Source organism: Leuresthes tenuis, unplaced genomic scaffold (assembly GCF_036924035.1).
Source record: "Leuresthes tenuis unplaced genomic scaffold, fLeuTen1.0.hap1 SCAF_10, whole genome shotgun sequence".
NCBI classification, from domain to species: Eukaryota; Metazoa; Chordata; class Actinopteri; order Atheriniformes; family Atherinopsidae; genus Leuresthes; species Leuresthes tenuis.
In genome coordinates this window covers 25,520,455-25,539,002 of record NW_027325364.1, presented here as the reverse complement: position 1 = coordinate 25,539,002, position 18,548 = coordinate 25,520,455, and the positions used below count along the sequence as shown (strand labels likewise).

Here is an 18,548-nt window from a genome sequence, read left to right as displayed (position 1 = left end):
CTTTTTGCCCATTTTTCAGGAATTATGGGTGGACATTCACACCTTGCAGCTGAACACCTCCTATCCCACTTATGATCATGTGCGGTTTGATTTTCGAAAAGTTTCTTTCATGTTTTCTAGCAATTATTGATGGACATGTAGACCTTCTTGCAGCTGAACACCTCCGCTCCCGCTTTTGATCATACATTGTCAGGCATTCGCACTTTGTCTTACCCACTTTTTACAAACTTTAGTCGAACAGTCACACCTTTTTGCAGCCGAACACCATCTCTACCGCTTTTGATGATGTATGGTCCAGCATTCTTACTTTTTCTAACACATTCTTCAGCAATTATGGTCGGACATTCACACCTACTCAGAGCCGAACACCTCCGCTCCCGCATTTGATGGTCTATAGTCGGGCATTCTACAGCGGAAAAGACTCATTCTTATGTTTGGTTAGATATTCGAACCTTTTCTTAACTGCTTTTTACAAACTTTGGTCGGACGTTCACAATATCTTGCAGCCGAACACCTCCGCTTCCGCTTTTGATGGTGTATATTCGGGCATACGAACCTTTTCTTACCCGCTTTTTACAAACCAAGGTCGGACTTTCACACCTTCTCTTAGCTGAACAACTCCGCTCCCTCTTTTGATTGTGTACAGTCGGGTAATTTAACCTTTTCTTACCCGCTTTTTACCATCTATGGTCGGACATTCACACCGTCTTACAGCGGAACACCTCAGCTCCCTCTTTTGATGATGTATGGTTAGGCATTCGCACCTTTTCTTACCCATTTTTCAGTAATTATGGGTAGACATTCACACCTTCTTGCAGCTGAACACCTCCTCTCCTGCTTATGATCATGTGCAGTTTGATATTCGAAAATTTTCTTTCATGTTTTCTAGCAATTATTGATGGACATTCAGACCGTCTTGAAGCTGAACACCTCCGCTCCCACTTTTGATGGTGTATAGTCGGGCTTTCGAGCCTTTTCTTCCCCGGTTTTTACAAATTATGGTTGGACATTCAAGACCTTCTTGCAGCCGAAAACCTCCACTCCCTCTTTTGATCATACATTGTCGGGCATTCGCACCTTTTCTTACCCGCTTTTTACAAACCATGGTCGGACTTTCACACCTTCTTGTAGCCGAACAACTCCGCTCCCGCTATTGATTGTGTACAGTCGGGTATTTTAACCTTTTCTTACCCGCTTTTTACCAACTATGGTTGGACGTTCACACCGTCTTACAGCGGAACACCTCCGCTCCCTCTTTTGATGGTGTATGTTCGGGCACTCGAACCTTTTCTTACCCGCTTTTTACAAACTATGGTCAGACATTCAAACCTTCTTGTAGCGGAACACATCCACTCCTGCTTTTGATGATGGGTATTCAAACCTACTTGTTGCCCGCTTTTCATTAATTATGGGTGGACATACACACCTTGTCGCAGCCAAACACCTCCGCTCCCTGTTTTGATCATGTATGATTGGACATTCGCACCTTTTCTCACCCGCTTTTTTACTATGGTCGGCCATTCACAGCTTCCTCTCCACCATACTTGTATGGTGGGATATTCACACCCACTTGCATCCGAAGACCTCCGCCCCCACTTTTGTTGATATTTAGTCGGCCATTCGCAGCTTACCCGCTTTTGGCAAACTATGGCCTTCTTGCAGCCAAACACCTCTGATCTCGTTTTTGATGATGTAAGGTTGGGCATTCAGACCTTGCTTCACCTGCTTTTCACCAAATATAGTCGAACAGTCACACCTTCTTGCAGCCGAACACTTCTGCTCCACCTTTTAGTGTTCTATGGGGTATTCACACCTTTTTTTTCACCGCATTTTATTGATTATGGTTGGAAATTCTCACCCACTCTCATCCGAAGACCTCTCCTCCTGCTTTTGTTAATATATAGTCGGGCATTCAAACCTTTTCTTACCCGCTTTTTACAAATTATGGTCGAACATTCACACCTACTTGCAGCCGAACACCTCCGCTCCCGCTTTTGATGGTGTATAGTCGGGCTTTCGAGCCTTTTCTTCCCCGGTTTTTACAAATTATGGTTGTACATTCAGACCTTGCAGCCGAAAACCTCCGCTCCCTCATTTGATCATACATTGTCAGGGATTCGCACCTTGTCTTACCCGCTTTTTATAAACTTTAGTCAGACATTCACACCTTGAAGCTGAACCACCTCCGCTCCCTGTTTTGATAATGTATGGTCTGGCAATACTACCTTTTCTTACCGGTTTGTGAGTAATTATGGCTGGACATTCACACCTACTTGCAGCCGAACACCACTTTTCCAGCTTTTGATGATGTATGGTCCGGCATTCTAGTCTTTTCTAACACATTTTTCAGCAATTATGGTTTGACATTCACACCTACTCACAGCCGAACACTTCCGCTCCCGCATTTGATGGTGTATAGTCGGGTATTCTCACCCTTTCTCATCAGCTTTTTGCAAATTATGATCTGACATTCACACCTACTTGCAGTCGAACAGCTCTGCTCCCGCTTTTGATTATGTTTGGTTGGATATTCGAAACTTTTCTTCACTGCTTTTTACAAACTTTGGTTGGACGTTCACACCTTCTTGCAGCCGAACACCTCAGCTTCCGCTTTTGATGGTATATATTCGGGCATTCGAACCTTTTCTTACCCGCTTTTTACAAACCATGGTCGGACTTTCACACCTTCTTGTAGCCGAACAACTCCGCTCCCGCTATTGATTGTGTACAGTCGGGTATTTTAACCTTTTCTTACCCGCTTTTTACCAACTATGGTTGGACATTCACACCGTCTTACAGCGGAACACCTCCGCTCCCTCTTTTGATGGTGTATGTTCGGGCACTCGAACCTTTTCTTACCCGCTTTTTACAAACTATGGTCAGACATTCAAACCTTCTTGTAGCGGAACACATCCACTCCTGCTTTTGATGATGGGTATTCAAACCTACTTGTTGCCCGCTTTTCATTAATTATGGGTGGACATACACACCTTGTCGCAGCCAAACACCTCCGCTCCCTGTTTTGATCATGTATGATTGGACATTCGCACCTTTTCTCACCCGCTTTTTACTATGGTCGGCCATTCACAGCTTCCTCTCCACCATATTTGTATGGTGGGATATTCACACCCACTTGCATCCGAAGACCTCCGCCCCCACTTTTGTTGATATTTAGTCGGTCATTCGCAGCTTACCCGCTTTTTGCAAACTATGGCCTTCTTGCAGCCAAACACCTCTGATCTCGTTTTTGATGATGTAAGGTTGGGCATTCAGACCTTGCTTCACCTGCTTTTCACCAAATATAGTCGAACAGTCACACCTTCTTGCAGCCGAACACTTCTGCTCCACCTTTTAGTGTTCTATGGGGTATTCACACCTTTTTTTTCACCGCATTTTATTGATTATGGTTGGAAATTCTCACCCACTCTTATCCGAAGACCTCTCCTCCTGCTTTTGTTAATACATAGTCGGGCATTCAAACCTTTTCTTACCCGCTTTTTACAAATTATGGTCGAACATTCACACCTACTTGCAGCCGAACACCTCCGCTCCCGCTTTTGATGGTGTATAGTCGGGCTTTCGAGCCTTTTCTTCCCCGGTTTTTACAAATTATGGTTGTACATTCAGACCTTGCAGCCGAAAACCTCTGCTCCCTCATTTGATCATACATTGTCAGGCATTCGCACCTTGTCTTACCCGCTTTTTATAAACTTTAGTCAGACATTCACACCTTGCAGCTGAACCACCTCCGCTCCCTGTTTTGATAATGTATGGTCTGGCAATACTACCTTTTCTTACCGGTTTGTGAGTAATTATGGCTGGACATTCACACCTACTTGCAGCCGAACACCACTTTTCCAGCTTTTGATGATGTATGGTCCGGTATTCTAGTCTTTTCTAACACATTTTTCAGCAATTATGGTTTGACATTCACACCTACTCACAGCCGAACACTTCCGCTCCCGCATTTGATGGTGTATATTCGGGCATTCTCACCCTTTCTCATCAGCTTTTTGCAAATTATGATCTGACATTCACACCTACTTGCAGTCGAACAGCTCTGCTCCCGCTTTTGATTATGTTTGGTTGGATATTCGAAACTTTTCTTCACTGCTTTTTACAAACTTTGGTTGGACGTTCACACCTTCTTGCAGCCGAACACCTCCGCTTCCGCTTTTGATGGTATATATTCGGGCATTCGAACCTTTTCTTACCCGCTTTTTACAAACCATGGTCGGACTTTCACACCTTCTTGTAGCCGAACAACTCCGCTCCCGCTATTGATTGTGTACAGTCGGGTATTTTAACCTTTTCTTACCCGCTTTTTACCAACTATTGTTGGACATTCACACCGTCTTACAGCGGAACACCTCAACTCCCTCTTTTGATGGTGTATGTTCGGGCATTCGAACCTTTTCTTACCCGCATTTTACGAACTATGGTCGGACATTCAAAACTTCTTTTAGCCGAACACATCCACTCCTGCTTTTGATGATGTATGGTTGAGCATTCGCACCTTTTCTTACCCATTTTTTACAAACTATGGTCGGACATTCACACCTTCTTGCAGCTGAACACCTCCTCTCCCGCTTATGATGATGTGTGCTTTGATATTCGAAAATTTTCTTTCATGTTTTCTAGCAATTATTGATGGACATTCAGACCTTCTTGCAGCTGAACACCTCCGCTCCCGCTTTTGATGATGTATAGTCGGGCTTTCGAGCCTTTTCTTCCCCGGTTTTTACAAAATTATTGTTGGACATTCAGACCTTCTTGCAGCCGAAAACCTCCGCTCCCTCTTTTGATCATACATTGTCGGGCATTCGCACCTTCTCTTACCCGCTTTTTACAAACCAGGGTCGGACTTTCACACCTTTTAGTAGCCGAACAACTCCGCTCCCGCTATTGATTGTGTACAGTCGGGTATTTTCACCTTTTCTTACCCGCTTTTTACCAACTATGGTCAGACATTCATACCTTCTTACAGTGGAACACCTCCGCTCCCTCTTTTGATGGTGTATGTTCGGGCATTCGAACCTTTTCTTACCCGCTTTTTACAAACTATGGTCGGACATTAAAACCTTCTTGTAGCCGAACACATCCACTCCTGCTTTTGATGATGTATGGTTGGGCATTCGTACCTTTTCTTACCCATTTTGCAGTAATTATGGGTGGACATTCACACCTTTTTGCATTTTAACACCTCCTCTCCCGCTTATGATCATGTGCGGTTTGATATTCGAAAATTCTCTTCCATGTTTTCTAGCAATTATTGATGGACATTCAGACCTTCTTGCAGCTGAACACCTCCGCTCCAGCTGTTGATGGTGTATAGTCGGGCTTTCGAGCCTTTTCTTCCCCGATTTTTACAAATTATGGATGGACATTCAGACCTTCTTTCAGCTGAAAACCTCCGCTCCCTCTTTTGATTATACATTGTCGGGCATTCGCACCTTTTCTTACCTGCTTTTTCAATTCATGGTCGGACTTTGACACCTTTTAGTAGCGGAACAACTCTGCTCCCGCTATTGATTGTGTACAATAGGGTATTTTAACCTTTTCTTACCCGCTTTTTGCCAATTACTGTTAGACATTCCCACCTTCTTACAGCGGAACACCTCCGCTCCCTCCTTTGATGGTGTAGGGTCAGACATTCAAACCTTCTTGTAGCCGAACACATCCACTCCTGCTTTTGATGATGGGTATTCAAACCTACTTGTTGCCCGCTTTTCATTAATTATGGGTGGACAAACACACCTTGTCGCAGCCAAACACCTCCGCTCCCTGTTAGGATCATGTATGGTTGGGCATTCGTACCTTTTCTTACCCATTTTGCAGTAATTATGGGTGGACATTCACACCTTCTTGCATTTGAACACCTCCTCTCCCGCTTATGATCATGTGCGGTTTGATATTCGAAAATTCTCTTCCATGTTTTCTAGCAATTATTGATGGACATTCAGACCTTCTTGCAGCTGAACACCTCCGCTCCAGCTGTTGATGGTGTATAGTCGGGCTTTCGAGCCTTTTCTTCCCAGATTTTTACAAAATATGGATGGACATTCAGACCTTGTTTCAGCCGAAAACCTCCGCTCCCTCTTTTGATCATACATTGTCGGGCATTCGCACCTTTTCTTACCCGCTTTTTACAAACCATGGTCGGACTTTCACACCTTTTAGTAGTGGAACAACTCTGCTCCCGCTATTGATTGTGTACAATCGGGTATTTTAACCTTTTCTTACCTGCTTTTTGCCAACTATGGTCGGACATTCACACCTTCTTACAGCGGAACACCTCCGCTCCCTCCTTTGATGGTGTATGTTCGGGCATTCGAACCTTTTCTTACCCGCTTTTTACAAACTATGGTCAGACATTCACACCTTCTTGCAGCCGAACACTTCCGCTCTACCTTTTAGTGTTCTATGGGATATTCACACCTTTTTTTTCACCGCATTTTATAGATTATGGTTGTAAATTCTCACCCACTCTTATCCGAAGACCTCTCCTCCTGCTTTGGTTAATATATAGTCGGGCATTCGAACCTTTTCTTAACTGCTTTTTACAAACTTTGGTCGGACGTTCACAATATCTTGCAGCCGAACACCTCCGCTTCCGCTTTTGATGGTGTATATTCGGGCATACGAACCTTTTCTTACCCGCTTTTTACAAACCAAGGTCGGACTTTCACACCTTCTCTTAGCTGAACAACTCCGCTCCCTCTTTTGATTGTGTACAGTCGGGTAATTTAACCTTTTCTTACCCGCTTTTTACCATCTATGGTCGGACATTCACACCGTCTTACAGCGGAACACCTCTGCTCCCTCTTTTGATGATGTATGGTTAGGCATTCGCACCTTTTCTTACCCATTTTTCAGTAATTATGGGTAGACATTCACACCTTCTTGCAGCTGAACACCTCCTCTCCTGCTTATGATCATGTGCAGTTTGATATTCGAAAATTTTCTTTCATGTTTTCTAGCAATTATTGATGGACATTCAGACCGTCTTGAAGCTGAACACCTCCGCTCCCACTTTTGATGGTGTATAGTCGGGCTTTCGAGCCTTTTCTTCCCCGGTTTTTACAAATTATGGTTGGACATTCAGACCTTCTTGCAGCCGAAAACCTCCACTCCCTCTTTTGATCATACATTGTCGGGCATTCGCACCTTTTCTTACCCGCTTTTTACAAACCATGGTCGGACTTTCACACCTTCTTGTAGCCGAACAACTCTGCTCCCGCTATTGATTGTGTACAGTCGGGTATTTTAACCTTTTCTTACCCGCTTTTTACCAACTATGGTTGGACATTCACACCGTCTTACAGCGGAACACCTCCGCTCCCTCTTTTGATGGTGTATGTTCGGGCACTCGAACCTTTTCTTACCCGCTTTTTACAAACTATGGTCAGACATTCAAACCTTCTTGTAGCGGAACACATCCACTCCTGCTCTTGATGATGGGTATTCAAACCTACTTGTTGCCCGCTTTTCATTAATTATGGGTGGACATACACACCTTTTCGCAGCCAAACACCTCCGCTCCCTGTTTTGATCATGTATGATTGGACATTCGCACCTTTTCTCACCCGCTTTTTACTATGGTCGGCCATTCACAGCTTCCTCTCCACCATACTTGTATGGTGGGATATTCACACCCACTTGCATCCGAAGACCTCCGCCCCCACTTTTGTTGATATTTAGTCGGTCATTCGCAGCTTACCCGCTTTTGGCAAACTATGGCCTTCTTGCAGCCAAACACCTCTGATCTCGTTTTTGATGATGTAAGGTTGGGCATTCAGACCTTGCTTCACCTGCTTTTCACCAAATATAGTCGAACAGTCACACCTTCTTGCAGCCGAACACTTCTGCTCCACCTTTTAGTGTTCTATGGGGTATTCACACCTTTTTTTTCACCGCATTTTATTGATTATGTTTGGAAATTCTCACCCACTCTTATCCGAAGACCTCTCCTCCTGCTTTTGTTAATATATAGTCGGGCATTCAAACCTTTTCTTACCCGCTTTTTACAAATTATGGTCGAACATTCACACCTACTTGCAGCCGAACACCTCCGCTCCCGCTTTTGATGGTGTATAGTCGGGCTTTCGAGCCTTTTCTTCCCCGGTTTTTACAAATTATGGTTGTACATTCAGACCTTGCAGCCGAAAACCTCCGCTCCCTCATTTGATCATACATTGTCAGGCATTCGCACCTTGTCTTACCCGCTTTTTATAAACTTTAGTCAGACATTCACACCTTGCAGCTGAACCACCTCCGCTCCCTGTTTTGATAATTTATGGTCTGGCAATAATACCTTTTCTTACCGGTTTGTGAGTAATTATGGCTGGACATTCACACCTACTTGCAGCCGAACACCACTTTTCCAGCTTTTGATGATGTATGGTCCGGCATTCTAGTCTTTTCTAACACATTTTTCAGCAATTATGGTTTGACATTCACACCTACTCACAGCCGAACACTTCCGCTCCCGCATTTGATGGTGTATAGTCGGGTATTCTCACCCTTTCTCATCAGCTTTTTGCAAATTATGATCTGACATTCACACCTACTTGCAGTCGAACAGCTCTGCTCCCGCTTTTGATTATGTTTGGTTGGATATTCGAAACTTTTCTTCACTGCTTTTTACAAACTTTGGTTGGACGTTCACACCTTCTTGCAGCCGAACACCTCCGCTTCCGTTTTTGATGGTATATATTCGGGCATTCGAACCTTTTCTTACCCGCTTTTTACAAACCATGGTCGGACTTTCACACCTTCTTGTAGCCGAACAACTCCGCTCCCGCTATTGATTGTGTACAGTCGGGTATTTTAACCTTTTCTTACCCGCTTTTTACCAACTATTGTTGGACATTCACACCATCTTACAGCGGAACACCTCCGCTCCCTCTTTTGATGGTGTATGTTCGGGCATTCGAACCTTTTCTTACCCGCTTTTTACAAACTATGGTCAGACATTCACACCTTCTTGTAGCCGAACACATCCACTCCTGCTTTTGATGATGTATGGTTGAGCATTCGCACCTTTTCTTACCCATTTTTTACAAACTATGGTCGGACATTCACACCTTCTTGCAGCTGAACACCTCCTCTCCCGCTTATGATGATGTGTGCTTTGATATTCGAAAATTTTCTTTCATGTTTTCTAGCAATTATTGATGGACATTCAGACCTTCTTGCAGCTGAACACCTCCGCTCCCGCTTTTGATGATGTATAGTCGGGCTTTCGAGCCTTTTCTTCCCCGGTTTTTACAAAATTATTGTTGGACATTCAGACCTTCTTGCAGCCGAAAACCTCCGCTCCCTCTTTTGATCATACATTGTCGGGCATTCGCACCTTCTCTTACCCGCTTTTTACAAACCAGGGTCGGACTTTCACACCTTTTAGTAGCCGAACAACTCCGCTCCCGCTATTGATTGTGTACAGTCGGGTATTTTCACCTTTTCTTACCCGCTTTTTACCAACTATGGTCAGACATTCATACCTTCTTACAGTGGAACACCTCCGCTCCCTCTTTTGATGGTGTATGTTCGGGCATTCGAACCTTTTCTTACCCGCTTTTTACAAACTATGGTCGGACATTAAAACCTTCTTGTAGCCGAACACATCCACTCCTGCTTTTGATGATGTATGGTTGGGCATTCGTACCTTTTCTTACCCATTTTGCAGTAATTATGGGTGGACATTCACACCTTTTTGCATTTTAACACCTCCTCTCCCGCTTATGATGATGTGCGGTTTGATATTCGAAAATTCTCTTCCATGTTTTCTAGCAATTATTGATGGACATTCAGACCTTCTTGCAGCTGAACACGTCCGCTCCAGCTGTTGATGGTGTATAGTCGGGCTTTCGAGCCTTTTCTTCCCCGATTTTTACAAATTATGGATGGACATTCAGACCTTCTTTCAGCTGAAAACCTCCGCTCCCTCTTTTGATCATACATTGTCGGGCATTCGCACCTTTTCTTACCTGCTTTTTCAATTCATGGTCGGACTTTGACACCTTTTAGTAGCGGAACAACTCTGCTCCCGCTATTGATTGTGTACAATAGGGTATTTTAACCTTTTCTTACCCGCTTTTTGCCAATTACTGTTGGACATTCCCACCTTCTTACAGCGGAACACCTCCGCTCCCTCCTTTGATGGTGTATGTTCGGGCATTCGAACCTTTTCTTACCCGCTTTTTACAAACTATGGTCAGACATTCAAACCTTCTTGTAGCCGAACACATCCACTCCTGCTTTTGATGATGGGTATTCAAACCTACTTGTTGCCCGCTTTTCATTAATTATGGGTGGACAAACACACCTTGTCGCAGCCAAACACCTCCGTTCCCTGTTAGGATCATGTATGGTTGGGCATTCGTACCTTTTCTTACCCATTTTGCAGTAATTATGGGTGGACATTCACACCTTCTTGCATTTGAACACCTCCTCTCCCGCTTATGATCATGTGCGGTTTGATATTCGAAAATTCTCTTCCATGTTTTCTAGCAATTATTGATGGACATTCAGACCTTCTTGCAGCTGAACACCTCCGCTCCAGCTGTTGATGGTGTATAGTCGGGCTTTCGAGCCTTTTCTTCCCAGATTTTTACAAAATATGGATGGACATTCAGACCTTGTTTCAGCCGAAAACCTCCGCTCCCTCTTTTGATCATACATTGTCGGGCATTCGCACCTTTTCTTACCCGCTTTTTACAAACCATGGTCGGACTTTCACACCTTTTAGTAGCGGAACAACTCTGCTCCCGCTATTGATTGTGTACAATCGGGTATTTTAACCTTTTCTTACCTGCTTTTTGCCAACTATGGTCGGACATTCACACCTTCTTACAGCAGAACACCTCCGCTCCCTCCTTTGATGGTGTATGTTCGGGCATTCGAACCTTTTCTTACCCGCTTTTTACAAACTATGGTCAGACATTCACACCTTCTTGCAGCCGAACACTTCCGCTCTACCTTTTAGTGTTCTATGGGGTATTCACACCTTTTTTTTCACCGCATTTTATAGATTATGGTTGTAAATTCTCACCCACTCTTATCCGAAGACCTCTCCTCCTGCTTTGGTTAATATATAGTCGGGCATTCGAACCTTTTCTTACCCGCTTTTTACAAATTATGGTCGAACATTCACACCTACTTGCAGCCGAACACCTCCGCTCCCGCTTTTGATGGTGTATAGTCGGGCTTTCGAGCCTTTTCTTCCCCGGTTTTTACAAATTATGGTTGGACATTCAGACCTTGCAGCCGAAAACCTCCGCTCCCTCTTTTGATCATACATTGTCAGGCATTCGCACCTACTTGCAGCCGAATACTTCCGCTCCACCTTTTAGTGATGTATGGTTGGCATTTGCACCTTTTCTTACCCTTTCTTACCCTACTGATTGCTTAAGATTAAGTTGTTTTTTCTCAAACTACAACATTTTTTTAATTGTTGAAACTTGATTTGAAGTGGATAAATAAGGAGGACAAACAATTTGAGTCAGGCTGATAGAAGGAATTAATTTTATAGCAAAATCTGTATTTCGTCATATGTCGAGAGATGCTTATTGCTGAAGAAGTACAAAGTACAACGTTGTTTATCGTTGAAACTTGATTAGACATGAATAAATATGAAGGACAAAGCAGTCTTAACTTGGTTAGAGTTAAGGTTTTATAGGAGAATCCGAATTCGTGCATAACTCGTAAAATAGAGCTTATTTTCGGATTCCTGAAGAATGAGTCTGGTTCTTTCTCATAATACAAAGTTTGTTGTTTATTGTTGAAACTTCATCAGAAGTGAAGAAATAAATGAATGCCTATCAACAAATGTGGGATCTAAACTCTAGTGCTTCCTCTAAAATAATTTCCTTTCTCAATTCAGAAATGTGTGTGTGTAAGTTACAACACCTGTGACACCAAAACGGCTTTCTTTTCTCTCTTTTCTCTACACTCTGCACTGTGAGAACACACACCAAATCAGAAAGGCTTTTTTCTCTCTTTTCTACATTATGGACTGTGGGGACACAAAACCGCTCTCTCTTTTTTTTTTTGATTGTGTGCCAGGGCGTTGTCTCACGTATTAGATTATGCTTACGATACGAATGGGTTTATCAGTCACATCAGAATCCATACATACTGATCCTCCCGTAATAAAATGGTCGGATCTTATCAAACACACTTTGTTTCTTGTGACAATCAAGTCAGCGAAACAGCGTATACACGTCAACACACTGAATCAAGTTTGCCACAAGAACTCATAAGTTTGGCAGTATTGCTCTGCCGTCAGCAATCATGCACCCATTTTATTTTCGTGAGACATGTGCAGGCACCTGTTCATCTACTGTTCTATCACTATGAATTAGTTTATCTATTATCAATAAGGATACTTCTAAAACTACTATCAAAGTATGTCCAGACTTCTTATGTTGTCAGTTGCTATATATGAATAAGTGGGTAGCTACTGACAAGCATTAAGCATGTCACACAGCCCAAACATATAACATTTCAGGACACACCACACAGTTAACAACCACCGTGAAGTGTCAAAGCCCAAACATGTAACATTCAACAGGACACTTACACAACACATTCAAATCAAACAGTCAGACAACATACAAGAACATATACCCCAGCCGGCATTGCTCCCTGCCTATTTTCCTACAGCTCACTATGTGTGCGCACACCTTTATTCACAAACTCTTCAACTTATACTCTTTTACCGAAGCTGCTACAGCTCGATTGGCCGAATACCGAATAATCCTAATTCGGTGAATTTGACATCTGCCTTACATGTAACAGATTAGCGGTTTAGCAGTTTTAATTTAGTTTGAGTGAAGGAATTCATTTTATAGCAAAATCCGAAATCGTGAAGAACTCATGAAAGTAAGCTTATTCTCGGATTCCTGAAACTTTAGATTTGCTATTTCTTTTACTGCAAAGTACAACGTTGGTTTTTTTGTTTAAATCTTTCAAGACATGGTAAATATGAAGGACAAAGCAGTTTTAATCCCAAGAGTCTGCTGAGAAAAGAGAGTGAATGCGAAGTAGACTTTAACACGGCTCTGGGAGCGAGCCGAGTGCGGGCTAACCGGGAGAATTGCTTGAAAGAAACGCGACACCGAATGAGCGGTCAGAACAAAGCCTCAATACGGTTTTCCCGTGGTGTTTTTGTTGCTGCCTTGTCTTTTGCACAGAGTAAAAGACAAGGCAGCCATCGAATAGGGCCCGATTGTTCCTACTTGGTCAGCCGAGGAGCAAGGGGGGGGGGGAGCAAGCGTTTCAACCAAGCAAAGCTCACCATGGGGAAGGTGGCTATGCCAACTAGCCTGATGCCCTGCTCCCGCAGTGACGGATAATCATACTCTGGTTTCTCTTCATAACGTACAAGTCTTTCACCTTTTACTAAAGACTTCTGTGGAGAGCAGCACTAATGAGTTGTTTCTATTTTTGGCAGGCTTTACCTTTGCGGGTGAAGCCCTTTCTGTCTGTGCAAAAGAAATCTTGTTACTGTGCAGAGTGACTTCTCTGAGTAGAGTCGCCTTACTTGTTGCGACTGTGCCGATGTTCGAAGCTGGAGTGCAAAGTTGTTGCTTGAATGGTGCTTGCTGGAGCGTGCGGGAGTGCAAAGTTATACCATTTAAAATGGCTGAAGAGTGCTCAGTGCAGCGGGTGGGCGGAGGTGCAAAGTGACACTCTGAACCAGTGGACAGTTGTCGCTTCTCGACCTTTTGGCTAAGATCAAGTGTAGTATCTGTTCTTATCAGTTTAATATCTGATATGTCCTCTATACGAGGACTACATATTAAATGGATTTTTAGCAATAGGAGTTGAAAAAGTAGCTTGCTCCGTTCACTCCAAGCATTGACCCCGTACTGCAGTGCCGCTGGGAACGGTGCGCTCTTCTCTACTCTTGTGAAAAAGCAAACGAAAAAGCTCCTCGGCTGACCAAGTAGGAACAATCGGGCCCTATTCGATGGCTGCCTTGTCTTTTACTCTGTGCAAAAGACAAGGCAGCAACAAAAACACCACGGGAAAACCGTATTGAGGCTTTGTTCTGACCGCTCATTCGGTGTCGCGTTTCTTTCAAGCAATTCTCCCGGTTAGCCCGCACTCGGCTCGCTCCCAGAGCCGTGTTAAAGTCTACTTCGCATTCACTCTCTTTTCTCAGCAGACTTTTGGGATTTTATCAATAAAATGAATTCCTTCACTCAAACTATGTTAAAACTGCTTTGTCCTTCATATTTACCATGTCTTGAAAGATTTAAACAAAAAAACCAACGTTGTACTTTGCAGTAAAAGAAATAGCAAAAAGTTTCAGGAATCCGAGAATAAGCTTACTTTCATGAGTTCTTCACGATTTCGGATTTTGCTATAAAATGAATTCCTTCACTCAAACTAAATTAAAACTGCTAAATCGCTAATCTGTTACATGTAAGGCAGATGTCAAATTCACAGAATTAGGATTATTCGGTATTCGGCCAATCGAGCTCTAGCAGCTTCGGTAAAAGAGTATAAGTTGAAGAGTTTGTGAATAAAGGTGTGCGCACACATGGTGAGCTGTAGGAAAATAGGCAGGGAGCAATGCCGACTGGGGTATATGTTCTTGTATGTTGTCTGACTGTTTGATTTGAATGTGTTGTGTAAGTGTCCTGTTGAATGTTACATGTTTGGGCTTTGACACGCTTCACTGTGGTTGTTAACTGTGTGGTGTGTCCTGAAATGTTATATGTTTGGGCTGTGTGACATGCTTAATGCTTCTCAGTAGCTACCCACTTATTCATATATAGCAACTGACAACGTAAGAAGTCCGGACATACTTTGATAGAGTAGTTGTAGAAGTATCCTTATTGATAATAGATAAACTAATTCATAGTGATAGAACAGTAGATGAACAGGTGCCTGCACATGTCTCACGAAAATAAAATTGATGTATGATTGCTGACGGCAGAGCAATACTGCCAAACTTATGAGTTCTTGTGGCAAACTTGATTCAGTGTCTTGACGTGTATACGCTGTTTCGCTGACTTGATTGTCACAAGAAACAAAGTGTGTTTGATAAGATCCGACCATTTTATTACGGGAGGATCAGTATGTATGGATTCTGATGTGACTGATAAAACCCATTCGTATCTTAAGCACAATCTAATACGTGAGACAACGCCCTGGCACACGATAAAAAAAAAAAGAGAGAGCGGTTTTGTGTCCCCACAGTCCATAATGTAGAAAAGAGAGAAAAAAGCCTTTCTGATTTGGTGTGTGTGCTCACAGTGCAGAGTGTAGAGAAAAGAAAGCCGTTTTGGTGTCACGGGTGTTGTGACTTACACACACACATTTCTAAATTGAGAAAGGAAATTATTTTAGAGGAAGCACTAGAGTTTAGATCCAACATTTGTTGATAGGCATTCATTTATTTCTTCACTTTTGATAAAAATGATAAGACTGACCTAAAGAATTGGAGGCCCATCACACTTTTAAATTTTGACTGTAAACTTTTTAGCAAGGTTTTAACGACACGGATGTCCTCTGTTTTAGAGGAGGTAATTCACCCAGACCAGGCTTGTGCCATCTCAGAGAGACAACTCACCGACAGCCTCGTACTGATTCGAGACATCATTGATTACGCTAGAGACAGAAACACCCGGCTTGTCATCTTAAATTTAGACTTTGAAAAAGCTTTTGATCGGGTCTCGCATCAATATCTCTTTCAGGTGTTGCAGCAATCGAATAGGGCCCGATTGTTCCTACTTGGTGAGATTTGCTTGGTTGAGACGCTTGCTCCCCCCCCTTGCTCCTCGGCTGACCAAGTAGGAACAATCGGGCCCTATTCGATGGCTGCCTTGTCTTTTACTCTGTGCAAAAGACAAGGCAGCCACAAACACCACGGGAACACCGTATTGAGGCTTTGTTCTGACCACTCATTCGGTGTCGCGTTTCTTTCAAGCAATTCTCCCGGTTAGCCCACACTCGGCTCGCTTCCAGAGCTGTGTTAAAGTCTACTTCGCATTCACTCTCTTTTCTCAGCAGATTAAAAGAAAGTTTCATCTTGGGCTCCCTGAAACTTCCATCCTGCACCGCTGTTTGCTTTTTCACAAGAGCAGAGAAGAGCGCACCGTTCCCAGCGGCACTGCAGTACTGGGTCGATGCTTGGAGTGAACGGAGCAAGCTTCTTTTTCAACTCCTATTCTTAAAAATCCATTTAATATGTAGTCCTCGTATAGAGGACACATTAAACTGATAAGAACAGATACTACACTTGATCTTAGCCAAAAGGCCGAGAAGCGATAACTGTCCACTGTTTCAGGTCCGAGGGCCCTTGCTGGCACAATGCGCACTTGTAGCAGTGTTCTTTTTATGGCCATAGGTGGCCAGAGTGTCACGTTGCACCTCCGCCCACCCGCTGCACTGAGCACTCTTCAGCCCTTTTAAATGGTATAACTTTGCACTCCCGCATGCTCCAGCAAGCACCATTCAAGCAACAACTTTGCACTCCAGCTTCGAACATCGGCACAATCGCAACAAGTAAGGCGACTCTACTCAGAGAAGTCACTCTGCACAGTAACAAGATTTCTTTTGCACAGACAGAAAGGTCTTCACCCGCAAAGGTAAAGCCTGCCAAAAATAGAAACAACTCATTAGTGCTGCTCTCCACGAAAGTCTTTAGTAAAAGGCGAAAGACTTGTATGTTATGAAGAGAAACCAGAGTACGATTATCCGTCACTGCGGGAGCAGGGCATCAGGCTAGTTGCCATAGCCACCTTCCCCATGGTGAGCGTTGCTTGGTTGAAACGCTTGCCCCTGTGCAATCGACAAGGCAGCAACAAAAACACCACGGGAACACCGTATTGAGGCTTTGTTCTGACCGCTCATTCGGTGTCGCGTTTCTTTCCAGCAATTCTCCCGGTTAGCCCACACTCGGCTCGCTCCCAGAGCCGTGTTAAAGTCTACTTCGCATTCACTCTCTTTTCTCAGCAGACTCTTGGGATTTCATCTATAAAATGAATTCCTTCACTCAAACTATGTTAAAACTGCTTTGTTCTTCATATTTACCATGTTTAGAAAGATTTAAACAAAAAAAAAACAACGTTGTACTTTGCAGTAAAAGAAAGAGCAAATCTAAAGTTTCAGGAATCCGAGAATAAGCTTACTTTCATGAGTTCTTCACGATTTCGGATTTTGCTATAAAATGAATTCCTTCACTCAAACTAAATTAAAACTGCTAAACCGCTAATCTGTTACATGTAAGGCAGATGTCAAATTCACCGAAATAGGATCTAAGGGTATTCGGCCAATCGAGCTGTAGCAGCTTTGGTAAAAGAGTATAAGTTGAAGAGTTTGTGAATAAAGGTGTGCGCACACATAGTGAGCTGTAGGAAAATAGGCAGGGAGCAATGCCGGCTGGGGTATATGTTCTTGTATGTTGTCTGACTGTTTGATTTGAATGTGTTGTGTAAGTGTCCTGTTGAATGTTACATGTTTGGGCTTTGACACTTCACGGTGGTTGTTAACTGTGTGGTGTGTCCTGAAATGTTATATGTTTGGGCTGTGTGACATGCTTAATGCTTCTCAGTAGCTACCCACTTATTCATATATAGCAACTGACAACATAAGAAGTCTGGACATACTTTGATAGTAGTTGTAGAAGTATCCTTAGTGATAATAGATAAACTAATTCATAGTGATAGAACAGTAGATGAACAGGTGCCTGCACATGTCTCACGAAAATAAAATTGATGTATGATTGCTGACGGCAGAGCAATACTGCCAAACTTATGAGTTCTTGTGGCAAACTTGATTCAGTGTGTTGACGTGTATACGCTGTTTCGCTGACTTGATTGTCACAAGAAACAAAGTGTGTTTGATAAGATCCGACCATTTTATTACGGGAGGATCAGTATGTATGGATTCTGATGTGACTGATAAACCCATTCGTATCGTAAGCATAATCTAATACGTGAGACAACGCCCTGGCACACAATCAAAAAAAAAAAGAGAGAGCGGTTTTGTGTCCCCACAGTCCATAATGTAGAAAAGAGAGAAAAAAGCCTTTCTGATTTGGTGTGTGTTCTCACAGTGCAGAGTGTAGAGAAAAGAGAGAAAAGAAAGCCGTTTTGGTGTCACGGGTGTTGTAACTTACACACACACATTTCTGAATTGAGAAAGGAAATTATTTTAGAGGAAGCACTAGAGTTTAGATCCCACATTTGTTGATAGGCATTCATTTATTTCTTCACTTCTGATGAAGTTTCAACAATAAACAACAAACTTTGTATTATGAGAAAGAACCAGACTCATTCTTCAGGAATCCGAAAATAAGCTCTATTTTACGAGTTATGCACGAATTCGGATTCTCCTATAAAACCTTAACTCTAACCAAGTTAAGACTGCTTTGTCCTTCATATTTATTCATGTCTAATCAAGTTTCAACGATAAACAACGTTGTACTTTGTACTTCTTCAGCAATAAGCATCTCTCGACATATGACGAAATACAGATTTTGCTATAAAATTAATTCCTTCTATCAGCCTGACTCAAAACTGTTTGTCCTC

At 43.0% G+C, this 18,548-nt stretch overlaps 4 non-coding genes across 4 annotated transcripts; 2 read left to right on the top strand and 2 right to left on the bottom strand.

Moving 5' to 3' along the window:
• The first annotated feature begins 13,360 nt into the window (after positions 1-13,360).
• Positions 13,361-13,474, top strand: LOC140317297 (U5 spliceosomal RNA). Its single transcript, XR_011917623.1, has one exon. It is a non-coding gene; the product is annotated as a U5 spliceosomal RNA (small nuclear RNA).
• Positions 13,475-13,714: 240 nt separating this feature from the next.
• LOC140317026 (U2 spliceosomal RNA) lies at positions 13,715-13,905 on the top strand. Its single transcript, XR_011917379.1, has one exon. It is a non-coding gene; the product is annotated as a U2 spliceosomal RNA (small nuclear RNA).
• Positions 13,906-16,101: 2,196 nt separating this feature from the next.
• LOC140317075 (U2 spliceosomal RNA) lies at positions 16,102-16,285 on the bottom strand. The gene has a single exon (XR_011917423.1). It is a non-coding gene; the product is annotated as a U2 spliceosomal RNA (small nuclear RNA).
• Positions 16,286-16,593: 308 nt separating this feature from the next.
• On the bottom strand, positions 16,594-16,707 carry LOC140317306 (U5 spliceosomal RNA). The gene has a single exon (XR_011917631.1). It is a non-coding gene; the product is annotated as a U5 spliceosomal RNA (small nuclear RNA).
• Positions 16,708-18,548: the final 1,841 nt, after the last annotated feature.